This window comes from Rhinoderma darwinii, unplaced genomic scaffold (assembly GCF_050947455.1).
Source record: "Rhinoderma darwinii isolate aRhiDar2 unplaced genomic scaffold, aRhiDar2.hap1 Scaffold_303, whole genome shotgun sequence".
NCBI classification, from domain to species: Eukaryota; Metazoa; Chordata; class Amphibia; order Anura; family Rhinodermatidae; genus Rhinoderma; species Rhinoderma darwinii.
Window position 1 is genome coordinate 4,024 of NW_027463299.1, and position 20,163 is coordinate 24,186.

Genomic DNA, 20,163 nt, shown 5'->3' on the forward strand with positions numbered 1-20,163 from the left:
GGACATGAGCATAAAAGGGATGACAGAGAGGATATTAAACCTCACCCTGGAGATCATCTACATTCTGACCGGAGAGGTGAGGGATTCTGGGAATGATGTCACATGACTATTTTTGTGGTGCATTTTTTTTGCGTTTTCAAAAAAAATATAACATGACTTATCTCTAATAATACAACAGGGACCTGACAGGAGAGGTGAGGGATTCCCGAAATGTATTTCAGGATCTTTAATGGCGTCCCTCTTCATACACAGGGTTGCAATGTAGTTAAGAAGAAATCCGGTGAATGCGTGATTCCTGGTGTTTCAGTAGTATGGAGCAGGACCCAGAGCCTCATTACAGAGCCTCCACCTCACTCACTGATCCATGAGAGAAATAACGAGAAGATCCTGGACCTCACCCACAAGATTATCGAGCTGCTGACTGGAGAGGTGACACTGCCGGGAATGCTGGGACATTATATAATAACACAAGGTATAATGTGTCTGGGTGATGACTGTATCATTGTGTGTCAGGTTCCTATAAGATGTCAGGATGTCGTCGTCTATTTCTCCATGGAGGAGTGGCAGTGTAAGGCTGGGTTCACACGACCATGTTACGTCCGTAAAGTACGGAACGTATTTCGGCCGGAAGACCCGGACCGTACACAGTGCAGGGAGCCGGGCTCCTAGCATCATAGTGATGTACGATGCTATGAGTCCCTGTTCACGCTGCAGTATTGCTCAGGAGGTTCCATCTTCGGTTCCCCAATAAGCCAGGGCCACCTAGAAAGGGTCCAGTGGCCCCTCATAAAAGGGGGGTACTGTAAAGGATCTGCCAGACACAGCTTCTGTGTCGACGCCCGTGGTTAGTCAGTCTGCACCTGCTCCTAAGTCTGGTCGAGTGACGACTCCTTCTACCAATCAGATTGGGAGGCTGAGGAGTGGGAGAGCCTATCACAGCCTGGCCAGACGGAGCTAGCTCCCGCCCTCTGTCTATTTATACCTTCACTTCCTGCTCCTCAGTGCCTGTGATTCTGTCTGTTTCCTGGCTCTGCTGCTGCTTGTACTTTTGTCCTCTGCTCCATATAGACCCTGGCTTACTGACTACTCTCCTGTTCTGCGTTTGGTGCCTCGTACACTCCTGGTTTGACTCGGCTCGTTCACTACTCTTGTTGCTCACGGTGTTGCCGTGGGCAACTGCCCCTTTCCCCTAGCTTCTGTGTACCCTTGTCTGTTTGTCTGTCGTGCACATAGTGAGCGTAGGGACCGTCGCCCAGTTGTACGCCGTCGCCTAGGACCGGCCGTTGCAAGCAGGCAGGGACTGAGTGGCGGGTAGATTAGGGGCTCACCTGTCTGTCTCCCTACCTCGGCATTACAGGGAGTATATAGAAGAACACAAGGATCTGTACAAGGACGTCATGATGGAGGAACACCAGAACTGCACATCACTGGGTAAGAAGGATCTCTACAAGGACGTCATGATGGAGGACCACCAAAACCGCACATCACCGGGTAAGAGGGATCTGTACAAGGACGTCATGATGGAGGACCACCGGCCCTTCACATCACCGGGTAAGAAGGATCTCTACAAGGACGTCATGATGGAGGACCACCGGAACCGCACATCACCGGGTAAGAGGGATCTGTACAAGGACGTCATGATGGAGGACCACCGGCCCCTCACATCACCGGGTAAGAAGGATCTCTACAAGGACGTCATGATGGACCACCAGAACCGCACATCAGCGGGTAAGAGGAGAGTAATGTAGAGATAATTTTTGAAGGTCTCCTAGATACACCCATCACCTGATCATCACATATAACAATGTATTTGTGTCCACAGATGGATCCAGTAAGAGAAATCCACCAAAAAGATGTCCTAGTCCTCCGTATTCCCAGGATTGTGCAGAGGAGGATCACAATGTCTCGCAGGATCTTCAGGTAGATGGGGCTTACAAAATACCAAAGTGGATCTAGTCTGTAGACAAGCTGTACCAATCTCTTACTACCTGCTCATTAAATACATCATTGGTTTGTGTTATTTTATATAATAAGTTAGGAGATAATGGGATGATTTGGGGTCAGTAGCTAGGCCTTAAAGAGTCTCTGTCACTACATTATAAGTGCCCTGTCTCCTACATAATGTGATCAGCGCTGTAATGTAGAGAACAGTGGTTATTTTGAAAAACGATAATGTTTTAGCAAGTTATGAGAAATTTTAGATTTATGCTAATGACTTTCTTAATTCCCAACTGGGCGTTTTTTAACTTTTGACCAAGTGGGCGTTGTAAAGAGGAGTGTATGACGCTGACCAATCAGTGACCAATCAGCATCATGCACTTCTCTCCATTCATGTCCATTTGTACTCAGCACAGCGTGATCTCGCGAGATCACGCTGTGCTGTCACGTACACCCACATTAACTTTACTGAAGTGTCTTGAGAGTGAATAGACATCACCTCCAGCCAGGACACCATGTCTATTCACAATCCCGACACTTCGGTAAAGTTTGTGTGGGACTTACTCACTGCACAGCGTGATCCCGCGAGATCACGCTATGAACGACAGCGCAGTGAGATCACGCTGTGCAGCGATTAAGTCCCACATAAATTTTACTGAAGTGTTAGGATTGTGAATGGACATGGCGTCCTGGCTGGAGGTAACGTATATTCACTGTCAGGACACTGCAGTAATGTTAATGTGGGAGTATGTGACAGTACAAATGGGCATGAATGGAGAGAAGTGTATGATGCTGATTGGTCACTGATTGGTCAGCGTCATACACTTCTCTGTACAACGCCCAGTTGGTCAAAAGGTAAAAACACGCCCAGTTGTCTATTAAGAAACTAATTAGCATAAATCTAAAATTGCTCATAACTTGCTCAAAAATGATCGTTTTTCAAAATAAAAACCACTGCTGTTCTCTACATTACAGCGCCGATCACATTATGTGGGAGAGAGGGCACTTATAAACTGGTGACAGAGACTCTTTAAAAAGTATATATATACTAAGGCATTTGATTACATTTTTTATTTTGTTGAGTCACTTTTTAATTCATGTGTTGGAACAGGGTGAAGATCTAAATGATATTAAAGTTGAAGTTAAGGAGGAAGATGAAGAGACGTATGTGGTGGGTGATCAGCAGTGTAAGGAGGAGGACATTCCTGTAAATATCTGCCCAGGTGCGTAATAACCACTGAATACATAGAATAGATATCATCCCTGTTCAGCACGCCCGCTGTGCAGGGAAATACTGAGAAGGAGCGGGAGTGCTTTACAAGTCCAAATTTCTCCAGTTTGTCCTAACTGGAATAATTTTACTCTTTCACCAAGTCAATTGCAAAACTTAGACGCCCAGTTGGACTATCTAAAAAAAGCAACGCACTGTCCTAAAGCTAGACTTTGTATTGACAGTTATATTTATGTAAGCTTTCTACTAAGGGCTTGGTGGCCAAGGCATTCGCGTAACATCTAGATTAGGCCCCTGTTCACTGCACTGTCACGGCTATGGGGTATGTGGACCCACTAGGCCGCTCAGACCGTAGCGGAGTAGCAGCTGGCCAAAGAACAGTCAATGAAAGTCTTTAGGACAAGATTACCTGGGTAGAAGATAGACAGACGCTTGGCACAGATGACACTTGGCACAGATGACACTTGGCACAGAGGACCAACTTTACTTCAACACTAGACTTTGCACTGGAACAAACACAATTACGGGATACAGGAACACAGGATATAACTAAGGTACCGTTTGCAATAACAAACATGGGAGGACACAACAACACTCGGGCAAGGAGGAAGAGGGCAGAATCCTGTTTATAGCTCTTGGTATGCTGGGATAGGATGGGGGTTATTCTCCTGGTGCGCGCACTGGCCCTACTCACAGCAGCAGCAGAGCACAGTATTGTGTGCCGGCATTTCAGAGGATGGAGTCTCCAGCAAGAGCTCACAGGCCTGCGGCCGTTGGCGGGTAAGTAATGCCGGCGGTCCGCGACCATTACATTCACACTGCATTTAGTGGTCTCCTTTTGACCTAGACGCCGGGAAATGCTTCCGAAGTATACGTTTGTGGCGAAACCGGGTCAGTGGGGGTCAGTTTACGCCAAGAGAATGTGGGCGATAGATTCAGGCGACACAGATTAACAGGGGACAAGCCACAGCGGCGCGTTTATTAATAGGGACAGACACACACAGAAACAATGCACTGCTGCTTCTCCCCTCTGGGCTGGATGGGACAGGCTACCTCACTATGGGGTCTCTCCACTGTACCTTTCATCCATTGGGGTGTCTCCAGATCCTCCTTAGTTAGATGGGACTCCAGCACTTGTCCTCTATTAGTGTCCCTAGGTCAGGTACCATCTCTGAGGTAGACAGCCCCTGCCTGCAGCTCACACTGCTATCTCATCCTCTCCTGGGCAGCAACTAACTGAGAGCTCACACAGCACCACTATATCCCTCACTCACCCCTCCCTCAGGAAACAGGCCATGTGCATCCTGCTCTTGCCCCCTCCTTTTTCTTATTTACATTAGACAAGTTCCCGCTCTCAGCCTGTGACTCATTCTCCTTCAGTGTAAGATTAACCCTAGAGGGGGAGGACAGTGAAGCAGCACTGAATACAATACAAATCAACTGGTTATCAAACATAACGTAATGCAGTTTGAGGGGACATATCCCCATCTAGCACCGGGCACCATCTAAGCTATGGCACCCGGATGGCGGGAGTGCGACGGTTTGCGGCAGGCTTAACCTGTATTTTGGTACAATGCCTGTAACCGTCACCCGTTCCGCCACAACGTTAAACATATACGTCATTAAAGGGGTTCTCCCACGAGGGACATTTATGACATATCCACAGGATGTCATAAATGTCAGATAGACGCGGGTCCCACCTCTGGCTCCCAGATCTATCTCTAGAACGGGGCTCCCTAAACCCTGTTCTACCTCTTTGTGGTTCAGCAGATTTCCGGCCATGAAGGAGAAAACAACATAACTTGCTGAGCTACGCTGTTCCTGTAAGCCCAATAGAACTGAATAGTAGTTACGGAAACAGCGTAGCTCGCATGTTACGCACAAAAAGCTAGAACGGGGTTTAGGAGGCTCCATTCTGGAAGTAGGTGCAGGTCCCAGAGGTGGGACCTGCATCTATCTGACATTGATGACATATCCTGTGGATATGTCATCAATGACCCTCGTGGGAAAACCCCTTTAAAATCTTTTGAAGACCCATGACGTGTGCACGTGTCGGATGCCATACAGTGACATCCGTCACCCATAGGTTACTATATTAAAAAATGTATAAGTGTAACGTCTATGATTTTTACTGGGAGCCTCGTGTGCATGGAGCATAATTGTTTAAAAAATAAATTTGTGTCGCTGTATTCTGAGAGCCATAAGGCCTTAAAACTGTATAAAAGAAAAACGCCACAAAAAGCGCCCAAAAATGTAGCAATACGCTGTGGGTGAATGCAGCCTAAGTTTTTTATTTTTCTGTCAGTGGAGCGGAGTGAGGCTTGTTTTTTTCGAGGCGAGCTGTAGTTTTTACTGGTACCATGTTAAACACTTTTTGTTCCATTTTTTTGGGGGAAGCGAGGTGACCAGAAAAATGCAATGATTTTGTCAAGTTTTTTTTTTTCCTATGGCGTTCACCATGCGGAATTTATGGCAATTATGTTAATGTGTTTTTTTTAATGGAAATATGTTGTTGTTTTTTGTACTTTTAGTAAAAAAAATTGTACATTCCATTTTTTTTAAAATTGTTTGGATCACTTACACAATAAACTGCAATACTATTGTATTGCAGTATATTGTGTTTTAAACCTCCTTTTAAAGGTTAACTAAACGTTCAACAAACTTCTGACATGTGAAAAAATTTGGGGTCCGAGCACTGAAACCCTCACCGATCGATAAAACGTAGCCGCAGAAGCTCTCATGTCAGCACTGAGCCGCTTGCTTTCTATTCGGCTTTTCTCGAAAAGCCGATCAGTTGAAGTACGGACTCAATAGAAAGTCTATGAGTCCGTACTCCGATACATCGGCTTTCCGAGAAAAGCCGACCAGAAACTAAACGGCTCAGCGCTCACATGATCGCTTTTGCTGCTTCGTTTTATCGATCAGTGGGGGTCTCAGTGCTCGGACCCCCACCGAGCAAAACTTCTGACCTTTTACTATGACATGTCAGAAGTTTGTGGAACGTTTAGTTACCCTTTAAGCCTTGTCTCAAAAACCAGAAGGATATACAGTATTGTGTATAAAACCATTGGGGGGGACGAAACTATGATAACAGCAACAAATATACACATAATGGCAGGACTGGAGAGGATGTCCTGGATAATTATAGTAAACCATATATTCTATCATTACACATTGTATCTGTATTCGTAAGGATGGAGCAGCACATGGAAGAGTCTACGGAAAACTATGAGGGTCAAAAAGAGCCTTTACAATGGAAGGTATAGACCATTTTCAAGATGTAATATTCTGGTTAGCCACCAGGAGTGGTATTAAGTTCCGCTAATAGCCCCGTATAGACCATTTACAGGTTGTAGGGATTTTACTTGACTACAGATTGTCACTGTGTTCTATTTTCTTTTTTTGTTACATGATAGTCTCTAATATTTCATTCATTCCCGATGGTCGTAGCTTCAACCATGTCTGGATTGGGCTCAGGGGGTGATTACATATCCAACTGCTCCTTTTGTAGAAAAAAAAGCCTACCCTCTCCTAAATGTGACAATCGGAGAACACATATCCACACCGATTGGTAACGGAGGGTTAAAACATAAAGAAAAGCTCCTGTATCACCTGCTGGGGCCACTGGAAGGCTGTGCAGGCGGAGAACTTAGCGTAACAGGCTGATTTTTATTCTGCGGTTGTGATACAGGAGCTTAAATTCCTATTACACGGCCCGATCTGGACCATGAAAACAAGCGCCGATCAATAATGTAGCTTGGTGCTGGTTTGCTCCTTTCACAAGGAGAAACAATTGGTTATGTATGGGGACAAGCGCTCGTTACTCCGATCGTTCGTCCCTATAGATTTCTATCATGTGCTGCCAACAACGATAATATTTATTGCTGCATAAACGAGCAGATCAGCCGATCGTTCATCGGCTGATCATTGTACGGTTCACACGGGGCAATGGTCAGAAACAATCGTTGATTTGAATTCTCGATTGCTCGATCATTGGCCTGTGTGAAAGGGCCTTTTTCTTCATTATAATCCTCTGTTACCAAACAGGGAGGCTATGTGATGATTTTGCAAAAATATTTTTAGGAGGACTTCTGCATTTGGCTCTGACTTTTAGCCATACACGGGAATTTTTATCCATTTTATTTTTATAAAACGACTTTGATGAAAAATTGTATGAAATCACCCATGAGTGTGGAGCGCTGGGTGGCATTTTCACAATGTGGCAGATTTCTACATTTATAAAATGTATGGGTATGAGGGTATATGATTTTTTTAATTATTATTATTTTATATCTCAGGTTTTATTTGTGTTGTCTGTCAAAATTGTGAAAATGGTCCCGGCAGTAAAACGGCACGACATGTAACAGTCATATCCTTGGTAGTGAATAGGTTAACTGCATATGTCCTGTTTTGTGTTTTGCATTACAAAGGGGTACAGAAACTTATAGATAACTGTTATGCCGTTATAGTGTTTAGACCGAATATATTTTTTTCTCAACAGACGACTGCAGCAAAGGAAAACTTTCATTGCCAGATTCCGAATTGGAAGAAAAATATTACAGACCATATTCTCCAGGAGAAAACCTAATCACCCAAACGATTTCTCCAGGAAATCACAGCCGAGATATGTTGTCTAATCCTTTTAACCAAGAACAACTTTCTCCTCATAGATCGGATATAATTACCGAACACGGAGGGTGTGAATTATTTCCTTGTTCAGAGTGCGGGAAATGTTTTACACAGGAAGCACATCTTCTTAATCATGAGAAGACACACACAGGAGTCAATGAGCCTCCATCTTCCGAATGTAGGAAATGTCTTACCCAGAACGGTGGTCTATGTAGTCATCTGATGATTCCTAAAGGCAAGAAGAAGTTTTCATGTTCACAGTGTGGGAAGTTTTTCGCCCAGAAATCATCCCTTGTCTATCATCAGAGAATTCACACAGGGGTGAAGCCTTTTTCATGTTCAGAATGTGGGAAATGTTTTACCCATAAAACAGATCTTGTTCACCATCAGAGAACTCACACAGGGGAGAGGCCGTTTTCATGCGCCGAATGTGGAAAATGTTTTATCTATAAATCAGTTCTTGGTGACCATCAGAGAATTCACACCGGGGAGAAACCATTTTCTTGTTTGGAATGTGGGAAATGTTTTATTAAGAAATCAGTTCTTTTTCAGCATCAGAGAATTCACACGGGGGAGAAGCCATACTCCTGTTCAGAATGTGGCAAATCTTTTAATTTAAAATCAAGTCTTGCTGGACATCAGAAAATTCACACGGGGGAGAAGCCATTTTTATGTTCGGAATGTGGGAAATGTTTTTTCAATAAATCAGATCTTGTTAAACATCAGAGGTATCACACGGGGGAGAAACCATTTTCCTGTTTGGAATGTGGAAGATGTTTTGCCGATAAGTCAAATCTTAATGCACATCAAAGGAGTCACACGGGGGAGAGGCCGTTTCCATGTTCGGAATGTGGGAAATCCTTTGCCAAGAAATCAGATCTTGTTAAACATCAGAGATTACATACGGACTGCAGGCAATTTTCTTGTTCGGACTGCGGGACAATCTTTACAGGGAAAACAGATTTTGCTAAACACCAGAGTACTCACACGGGGGAGAGACTATTTCAATGTTCCGAATGTGGCAAATGTTTCACCCGTTAATCATACCTTGTCCATCATCAGAGAAGTCACACAGGGGAGAAACCATTTTCTTGTTTGGAATGTGGGAAATGTTTTACTAAGAAATCGAGTTTAGCTCAACATCAGAAAATTCACACGGGGGAGAAGCCATTTTTCATGTTCAGTTTGCGGAAACTGTTTTACCCTCAAATCCGATCTTATTAGACATCAGAGAATTCACACAGGGGAGAAACCATTTTCATGTTCCGAATGTGGCAAAGAATTCACCCAGAAAGCAGGTCTCGTTGTACATCTAAAGGTTCACACGGGGGAGAAGCCGTTTACAAGTTCAGATTTTGAGAAATGCTTTACCTAGAAACCAGATCTAATTGACCATCAAGAAATTCGGATAGATGAGAAGCCATTTTTTGATCACATTGTGGGGGATATAAGTGCAGATCAGGTCTTTTTCCCACCCCATATCTTTAACCGTGCAGACTGTTGACATCTCCGTTGACTCATATTGTTCCAGCAGTGGATTATTTTTCTTTTCTTTTTGTATTACGTTTATGAAGATGTTTCGGATGAACCTTGGATGATGCTTCGATTATGTAATCATGTCATGCAAGATATAATTTAAAAATGAATCTGAAACTATGAGGATATGGAGATAACCATGTCAATTTTTGTATATAAAGGAATGTTGTTGGTACGCTGAATGTGAATCTGTAATTGTGTATGATCATCTACTCACAATATAAAACAACTGTAGAAGAAGACAAGGTATATACATAATAGGGGAATTAGGGTACGTCTACACGCAGTAGAAAATCATACATTTGTATGTAGTTGTTTTTGCAACATAGTTACATAGTTACATAGTTAGTACGGCTGAAAAAAGACACATGTCCATCAAGTTCAACCAAGGGAAGGGAAAAGGGAAGATGGATATACGAATGGGACAGTCGCAGAAATTTCTGCAACAAATCCGCCACGTGTAAACATACTTTTATATATTTTGGGTGGAGTTGTTTTAACTTTCTGGCTATGGTGTGATCAAATGATCCTTGACGTGATTTATGATTGGAAGTGTAATGGCTATGAACATATAAAAGAACATTGCAGGATACCTTCAATTCTACTACAACGGTTGAGCTTCTAACCTAGTGATCAGAAGAGGTCTGAGACAACGGGTCCTTGATCTGCCCAAGTTTGCTCCTTTTACAAGGAGCTATGTATGGGAGCGATCACTCATCTTTATATATTTCCATGGCCGGCCTTAGCTATGTGCGACACGTGCGGTCGCACAGGGCGACGGCCGCCATGCTGTAGGGGGGGGGCGCCAGTGGGTACGAGCCGAAGAGAGGAGAAATGTTTTTATTGCAAAGATCGATTTTGTGGGGGAGGGGAGACTAGGTTAGAGGTACTTTGTGTGTGTGTGTATTTTTTACAGATCGATTTTGAAGGTGAGGGGACATTGCCATAAATGCTATAGGAGTGTGGGGGGATTCTTTATAAATGTATTTTGTGGGGAGGGGGACTTCTGTATAGTTTATTTTGTGGTGTAGGAGCTTTTTATGAATCATGGGGAGGGGAACTTAGCGTTATGTATGGGGAGAAAGGATTCTTTAGGGTACGGCCACACGGAGCGGCCCTCACACTGTCGCAACGCGGCCAACAACCACGCTGGCACTATGTAGGAGCGGCTGTCCAATACCTCGTTAAGGGGTATTCCGGTTACATTCGCATGCGCACTGCCGCTCCATTCATTCTCTATGGGAGCGCCGGAGATAGCCGAGTGCAGTGTTCTGCTTTTTCCGGCGCTCCAATAGAGAATGAATAGGGGGTAAGTTGTTGTAATTTACAAAATCGTGCTGCCATAAAGGGTGTATTAATTCACTTAGGCTGGATACACACGAGCGTGTGCCTTTTGCGCACGCAAAAAACGTGGCATTTTGCCTGCGCAAAAGGCACTTGACAGCTCCGTGTGGCAGCATCATATGATGCGCGGCTGCGTGGTCTTCGCGCAGCTGCCATCATTATGACACTCCATTTGGATGTTTGTAAACAGAAAATCACAGGGTGCGTTTCTGTTTTCATTCATCCTTTTGACAACTGTTGCGCGAACCACGCTGTTCGCACGTTAGTGCGTCCGTGTGGCATGCGTGGTTTTCACGCACCCATTGACTGCAATGGGTGCGTGATGCACGAAAAACGCTCAAAGAACGGACATGTCGTGACTTTTACGCAGCGGACCAACGCTGCATAAAACTCACGCACATGTCTGCACGGCCCCATAGACTAATATAGGTCCGTGCGAGGCGCATGAAAATCACACGCGTTGCACGGACGTATATCCCATTCGTCTGAATAAGCCCTTAGAGATAATATTTGTGGGGGAGAGCAACTTGATTATAAGGGTAGGAACACACAGGGTGGATATGTAAAACTACACAGTGTATACGTCCTGAGAACCGCAGGGAATTTCACCTGAAAAACGGCACCAAATTTTGTTGCAGTTTTTTTGGCGGAAAGACTGCAGAAATAAATTTTAAAAAAACGAATACTCCCAGCCATAGTCCCTCTCCCTTTCTGAGCGTAGCCCGGCCTCCTGCGATGACGCTGTAGTCCATGTGAGCGCTGCAGCCTTTGATTGGCTGCAGCTGTCACATGGGATGAATCGTCATCCCTGGAGGCTGGGCTACGCTCAGAACAGAATACACATCGCTATGACTACGGCCGGGTGTATTACCTTTTTTTTTTTCATCTTTTGAGATTAACGATAAGCAAAGTTTTTATCATTGATCTTCCCCTTTGTTAACACTGACCAAATATCATTATAATTGGTTAGAAACTGGTGAATCATGATGATAATTGGCTAAACTAAATAGGCCTTTAATGGGGGTATATTCAGGCTTAGTGCCTAGGTCAGCGTGAGTTGTAAATACGGCCCTGCTAAAGACGCAGATACTATTGAACACTATAGTGGAACACTATATACCTCCCTGCTCTGCGATCTACTAGGCTGGTGGTTCCCAACATGAGGTTCCCATGAGAACCCTCCAGGGGTGCCGCGACACTCCTCTGGACAACTGCCACGGACGTGCTTTCTCTCCTCCTCATAGCGCGAAGTGGATGTGGGGAGGAGGAGATTTTTTTGCAGAACCCCTGTAGATAGCACCCCCCGACTAAATGGACAGAGACGTCAGGGGCTTCTCCTGGAGTGGAATCCCCTGTCACAGCATCGGCAACGCTGTGGACAGGGATTCCGCTTCAGGAGTTAGTTGCCCCTGATGTCACTGTTCATATATGGACAGAGACATCAAGCACTCCGTCAAGGAGCGGAATCCCCAGCCACAGGGAGCTACAGTGGAGCTATCTACAGGAAGGGAGTGCTACCTACACAGGGGCTGTGTGGCACTACCTACAAGGGGGTGTGTGGCACTACAAGGGATCTGTGTGGCACTACCTACAAGGGGGCTGTGCGGCAAGGGGGGGATTTGTGGCCCTACTTACTAGGGATGCACAATGCATTGAAACTTCGATACTGTTTCGATACTCTGCATCCCCAAATGGTTCGAGCCACACAGCTAAGTATAGTAATACATGATGAATGAGAGCGGGGCTGCGGCTGGGTAATACAGCCATTGCCCCGCTCCTGAGTCCTGACAAGTGCGCGCCGTGAGGATGATGCGATGCGGCCAGCGCTGCACTAATGAGGGGCAGCACTGAAGACAGAACATGGCTGCCGCACTGCAAAACACCCACGTGTTCTGTCTTCGGTGTCTGCGCCGCCACTCATTAATGCAGCGCCGGCCGCATCACCTCAAGCTGACCGCGTGTGCAGTTAATGTCAGCAGCGGGGCAATGACTGTATTATATAGCCGTAGCCCCGCTCTATAACGGTGGAGATCAGAGAAACCACTCTTATCCGCCGCTATTCCCCTGAATGCTGCGATCACATCTGAAGGCAGCATTCAGGAGAAAGTGAGAAGGGGGGATGCCCCTGGATTGCGTCACAGGGAATTCCTGTGACGCGATCGAGGGCCATACCATATATGGGCAGACAGCCCAGGGTCTATTGAAGGACCCCAGGTCTGTCTTACCATATTTCCTGTTAGGGCATACTTAGGTATGTCCTAAAAACTGCCTGTGTACTATACATACACAGGCTAATGTACTGGCATATCTCTGATATATGCCAGTATATTAAATTTTAAAAATAAAGTAAAAACATAAAGTAATGTTACATTTAAAAAAATACACATACGCCTTTTTTTTACAATAAACATAAAAATAAGTCAATACATAAAATATACACACATTCGGTATTGGTGCGGCCGTAATAACCTGAACAACAATTTTTTTGTGTCATTTATGATGTGTACGCTGTAAAAAAAAAACAACAAAAAAACTTCTTTCACTTATTAATGTGAGGCACGAGGTGTGATGAATTTAACCTCCATGTGCCTCACATTAATAGTAATTAACCCCATGGGGTTAATTACTATTAATGTGAGGCAAGAGACCCGGGACTTGCAGTGCTTCTTACGGACCTTCCGCTTGATCTTTGAGGAACCTGGAAGAGTTTCTTCGGCTGCTGCATCCCTGCTAACCCTACACCAGGGAGACCTCTCCGTGGGCGAGTATGCCATCCAGTTCCGTATCCTGGCTGCTGAATTGTCCTGGAACAACGAGGCTTTGGTGGCTACATTCTGGCAGGGACTGTCTTCAGGGATCAAGGACGAGCTGGCTGCTCGTGATCTGCCAACCACCCTGGACGATCTCATCCTACTCGCCTCCCGTGTCGACATGAGGATCCAGGAACGTTCCCAAGAGGTTCTCCGGGGGAGAGAACTCCCCAGGCTGGATTCTGCTGTTCCGCAATCCCCCTCAGTCATCCCACCAGTGGATCCGATGCAGGGCAATTATGTCAAATTGTCCACCCAGGAAAAACAACGCAGACACACTTCTGGACTTTGTCTGTGTGGAGGCCATATTGTGCGTCTGTGTCCCCAGAAGCCAGAGAGACCCCCTTGCCTAGAATTGGTTGGAGAGACGACCCTAGGTGGAACGGAGCCTAACAGAGCATTCGCTTCCAAATTGACTATTCCTGTGACCCTGGTATCCGGCGAGAGGATGCATCAAGTTTCTGCCTATCTTGACTCTGGCTCTGCTGCTAACTTCATCCAGAAAGAGCTGGTGGATCATCTTCAGTTGCCCACAGTTCCCCTGGAGACATCTCTGGCTGTTGCCTCAGTTAATGGACTGCCTCTGCCTGATCCCATTATCTATAAAACCAAGCTGTTGAAGCTCCAGATTGGAGTACTTCATTCTGAATATATTTCTTTCCTTGTTTTGCCCAAGGCCATCAATCCTGTTCTGCTGGGCATGCCTTGGCTTCAACTACATGCCCCAGTCCTGGACTGGAATTCTGGAGAGGTTCTCCAATGGGGCTCCAAGTGCCATGGTCGTTGTCTGTTGCAAATCCATCCTGTCAAGCCTCCTCTGCCTCAGTCGTTGGCGGGATTGCCTTCCCAATTTGCTCAGTATGCAGATGTTTTCAGCAAAAGGGAGGCTGAGACGCTGCCTCCACATCGGACCTATGACTGTCCCATTGAACTGGTTCCTAATGCCTCTCTCCCCCGTGGACGGGTATATCCTCTCTCCTTGCCTGAGTCTCTATCCATGTCGGCCTATATCAAGGAGAATCTAGAGAGGGGTTTTATACGAAAATCTTCCTCCCCGGCCGGGGCTGGATTCTTCTTCGTTAAAAAGAAGGATGGACATAAGATACCGATGTGTTTACTCTCGATAGATGCCGAAAAGGCTTTTGATAGAGTGCACTGGGTGTATACGCATTGGCTCACAGCATCATAAATTGGCGTTTTACGCGGATGACCTCCTGGTATATATCACAACTCCCATGATTTCTTTGCCATCTCTGACGGAGGAGTTTGAGCGCTTTGGCCATCTAAGTAATTTTAAAGTCAATTACTCCAAATCGGAGGCCTTGAATATATCTTTGGATCAACCTCTGGCTGCCCATCTCGCTCAGGTTTTTCCGTTCAGGTGGCAACCCAAATCTTTAAAATATCTAGGGGTACATGTCCCTACGCAACAGTCAGATTTGTATGCTTTGAATTATACGCCCATCTTACAGCGTACCATGAAGGAATTGGCGGAATACGGCGGAAACCGCATGTCGTGGTTTGGACGTATCAATGCGGTCAAAATGGATGTCTTGCCCAAATTTCTATATATCTTCCAGACCGTCCCTATTGCAGTACCATCCAGTTTTTTCCAGGTTTTACATAGGGCCATAACTAAGTTTGTGTGGGGCTCCGCTAAGCCTCGTATCCGGTATACTGTCCTTAGCCGGCCAAAAGTAGACGGGGCGCGGGTCTCCCAGACTTTAAACGATACCATCAAGCAGCGATAATTATGAGAGTAGTGGATTGGTTCCGTTCGGAGTCAGGTAAGCAATGGGTGCGCATTGAAAAGGCTATGTCTCCTCTGGCATTATCCTCTCTGCCGTGGCTGTCAGTCCTTCAGAGACAATCTCTCCCTCTACCTTTCCTCACACGTCAGTTTCTCATGGTTTGGGAACGGATCTTGGGTACTACGGGCCTTGTTCATCGCCCGGGTCCCTTGACTCCTCTATTTGATAATCCTTCTTTCCCTCCGGCGGAGGGTGTTGATACATTCCTCTGTTGGGAGAGAGGAAATGGTGGATGTTTATCGGAGACCCTTACTCCAGACGGTGCCATGTTGCCAATGACGGGTGTATCTGCTGCCTGCCCGGGGAGGAGGTCAACCTGGTGGTCATATTTGCAATTGCGGTCCTATCTTTCTTCCATAGGTGATTGTATGGTCCTACTACAGGTTAAGACTCCTTTGGAACTCTACTTGTCCTTGCCCACAGCTCCTTCTCACGTGTTGTCTCACCTGCATGGGATCCTTCTGCCGAAATTTTCTTTCTCTCAATTATCTTTTACTGCCGCATGGGACGAGGAAATGGGGGTTAGACACTCTGAGGAGGAGTGGGGTACCGCTTTCCTGTTAGCTCATAAGTTACCGATGTCTTGTTTTGCACAGGAAAAGAATTACAAAATACTAACCAGGTGGTACCGTTGTCCGACCTTGCTACACAGGATATTCCCCGATGTGTCTGCTGATTGTTGGAGGTGTGGGGGGGCTCCTGGAACTATGTTGCATATTTGGTGGGATTGTCCCATGCTACGTCCCTTTTGGGGGAAGATTTTTGATTTAGGCAACAAGCTTTTCAATACTGAGGTTCCAACCTCGGCTTCCATAGGCTTGCTTTCTATGGTTCCTGGATCACTCCCACACCTCAAAAGGGGGATCTTTAGACTTTTCTTGACCGCAGCGAGAACGGTGATACCTCGTCACTGGAAATCACATACTGTACCGTCCCTGGCGGAATGGGTAACGGAGGTGAACGGGATCATGAGAATGGAGGAGTTGCTGTCCGTTGATAGGGGCAAATCGGGGATCTTCGTCCAAACTTGGATGGTATGGACTAGATTCCGGGAAGGTGCTGATCTACCTCTCTGGTTGGATGGCAGGTTCTGAATGAATCTTAGTACTTACCTGAGGCGCTTTGTATGTATGTGTTTTCCCTCTGTTGTCTGATGTTATGTGTTGTATGTCCATATACTTAAAAAGTGCTCTTATAGGTGTCACTTCTCACTTTACTGGGGGGGCGGTCTCCCTGACTATTGCACTAATTTAATGCGAACATGATACTGTTATTGCTATATCTCTCTTATCATTCAATTCTGATAGGTGGGAGGCTACCTCCTACTGTTGTTCTTCTACGTGTATATATATATATATCTATGAATACTGTTGTTACACTATGATGTTTCACTAAAATGTATTGCACTGCGTGCAAATTTATACTTTTTTTTTTTTTTGCACAAACCGTGAAATGTTTGTATTGTTATATTTTCAAAATAAAAATCTTTGATAAAGAAAAAAAAAAAAGAAGGATAGATCCCTTCGTCCCTGCATTGACTACAGGGGCCTCAACCTGATCACAGTCAAAAACAAATACCCGCTGCCTCTCATCTCTGAGCTGTTTGATCGCATACGAGGGGCCAAAATTTTTTCTAAGCTAGACCTGCGTGGGGCTTACAATCTAGTCCGGATTCGCCGGGGTGATGAATGGAAGACGGCATTTAACACCCGGGACGGGCACTACAAATACCTGGTGACGCCCTTCGGACTGTGTAACGCTCCCGCAGTGTTTCAGGAGTTTGTTAACGATATCTTCCGGGATCTACTCTATGTCTGTGTTGTTGTTTATCTCGATGATATTTTGATTTTCTCCCAAGATCCGACGACTCATCGGAGGCATGTCCGTCAGGTTCTACTACGATTGAGGGAGAATCATTTATATGCCAAGCTGGAGAAGTGCGTCTTTGAGAAGAGTTCTCTGCCCTTCCTCGGATCAAGGCCTCAAAATGGATCCTGCTAAAGTGAAGGCTGTCCTGGAGTGGCCAGGTCCCCAAGGCTTAAGGGCCATACAGCAGTTCCTGGGATTCGCCAATTTCTACCGGCAGTTTATTCCTAACTTCTCTTCTCTGACGGCTCCCATCTCGACCCTTACCAAGAAGGGTGTGGACGCCAAGGTGTGGACTCCAGAGGCAGAGTCCGCATTTATTAGCCACAAGAAATCCTTCACTTCAGCCTCGATCCTCCATCATCCTGACGTATCTCGGCAGTTCTCACTGGAAGTGGACGCTTCCTTTGTTGGTGCAGGTGCACTTCTGTTCCAGAGGAGCTCCAAAGGAAAGGCATTAGTATGTGGCTACTACTCAAGACTGTTTTCCTCTGCTGAGCGCAATTACTCCATTGGAGATCGGGAGCTGCTGGCCGTCAAGTTGGCTCTGGAGGAGTGGAGACATTTTCTGGAAGGCGCTGCTCACCCCATCCTGATCTTCACCGACCACAAGAATCTTACTTACCTTCAGTCCGCTCAAAGACTGAATCCTCGTCAAGCCAGGTAGTCGCTGTTCTTCACCCGTTTTCAGTTTCTGCTCCACTACCGTCCCGCGGACAAGAATGTGAGGGCCGATGCTCTGTCCAGATCGTTTGAGACGGAAGACTCGGTGGAGTCCCTTCAGACCATCATAGAACCGTCCTGCATTGTCACTGCTAATCCTCTGCAGGTTAGAGACATCCCTCCTGGGAGGACTTTTGTTCGGTTGGCAGACAAAAAAATAATTCTCCGCTGGGGACATAGTTCTAAACTGGCTGGGCACGCCGGTGTCCGTAAAACCCAAGACCTGATTGCTCGTCACTTCTGGTGGCCCATGCTACCTAAGGCTTGCACGGTGTGTGCCTCTAACAAAGTGACTCACATCAAGCCTACCGGCTTGCTTCAACCTCTGCCTGTACCCAGTGCCCCCTGGCAGCACATTGCGATGGACTTCGTCACAGACCTTCCCCCATCAGCAGGATGTAACACTGTCTGGGTGGTGGTGGACTGGTTCTCTAAGATGACTCATTTTATCCCGCTGACCGGCCTACCCTCGTCTGGCGAGTCTCTTCATTCAGCACATCTTCCGCTTGCATGGCTTACTTCTTCACATTGTGTCTGATCGGGGTGTTCAGTTTACCTCTAAGTTCTGGAGAGCCCTCTGTAAACTCCTGGATGTGAGTTTGGACTTTTCCTCTGCCTATCACCCCCAGTCTAATGGGCAAGTGGAGAGGATCAACCAGATCATGGAAAATTATCTCCGCCACTTCATCTCTTCACAGCACGATAACTGGGTACAGCTTCTTCCATGGGCCGAGTTTTCTTACAACAACCACACAAGCGAGTCCACCACTTCCACTCCGTTTCACATCGTGTACAGTCAACATCCCAGAGTCCCTCTCCCTGTATCAACTTCATCTCAGGTACCCGCTGCTGACTCTGCATATAGGGACTTCCTGCAAATCTGGCAACAGACCCGGTCCTCTATTTTGCTGGCGGTAGATCACATGAAGCGTAAGACGGATACTAGGAGAAGAGTGCCGCCTCAGTATCTTCCTGGGACTAAAGTCTGGCTGTCTTCTCGGAACATTCGCTTAAAGGTGCCTTCATACAAGTTCGCTCCCAGGTTCCTTGGTCCTTTCGAGATCCTGCAACAAATCAACCCTGTCTCCTATAAGCTGCGGCTGCCTCCTACCCTCAGAATCCCTAACTCCTTCCATGTGTCCCTCCTGAAACCAGTGGTCCTGAACCGCTACAGCAATACTCCTAGTTCCACAGTTGCTTACTGAGGGTTTGGTCCTGACGAGAGGTCCTGGGAGCCAGAAGAGAACCTCAGCGCCCCTGCTCTTATTAAAAAGTTCCTCTCTCACTCTGGCCCCAAGAAGAGGGGGCGTAAGAGGGGGGATACTGTAGTTTCCATGGCCGCGGGCCGTCGGGTTCACTCACCTCCCGACGCCCGCAGCCATGGATCTGTGAGCGCTGGTCCCCGTCTCCCTCCTAGGAGATGCCAGCGCTCACTTCCGCTCCGTTCGGCTGTGTCCCGTAGGGTGCGCGCGCACGCTCGCGCCCGGCCTTAAAGGGCCAGTGCGCGCAATAAGGAAATCGTCATCACCATCAACTGGCACGATTTCCTGGTCTATAAGAAGGCCCCTGGCCTTCTAATCCTTGCCTGAGCGTTGTTAGTTTTCCCAGTCTGTCTTGCAAATGGTCCCTTAGTTTTCCCTTAGATTTCCGACCATGAAGGAGAAAACAACATAACTTGCTGAGCTACGCTGTTCCTGTAAGTCCAATAGAACGGAATAGTAGTTTTGGAAACAGCGTAGCTCGCATGTTACGCACAAAAAGCTAGAACAGGGTTTAGGAGGCTCCGTTCTGGAGATAGGTGCAGGTCCCAGAGGTGGGACCTGCATCTATCTGACATTGATGACATATCCTGTGGATATGTCACCAATGACCCTCGTGGGAAACCCCCTTTAAAATCTTTTGAAGACCCATGACATGTGCATGTGTCGGATGCCATACAGTGACATCCGTCACCCATAGGTTACTATATTAAAAAATGTATAAGTTTAACGTCTATGATTTTTACTGGGAGCCTCGTGTGCATGGAGCATAATTGTTAAAAAAAAAATTTGTGTCGCTGGATTCTGAGAGCCATAAGGCCTTAAAACTATAAAAGAAAAACGCCACGAAAAGCGCCCAAAAATGTAGCAATATGCTGTGGGCGAATGCAGCCTAAGTTTTTTATTTTTCTGTCAGTGGAGCGGAGTGAGGCTTGTTTTCTTCGAGGCGAGCTGTAGTTTTTACTGGTACCATGTTAAACACTTTTTGTTCCATTTTTTGGGGGGAAGCGAGGTGA

At 46.3% G+C, this 20,163-nt stretch overlaps 1 pseudogene; it reads left to right on the forward strand.

Annotated features, from left to right (window-relative positions):
- Positions 1-391: 391 nt before the first annotated feature.
- LOC142704282 (uncharacterized) overlaps positions 392-20,163 on the forward strand; it is a 39,582-nt pseudogene continuing 19,810 nt past the window's right edge.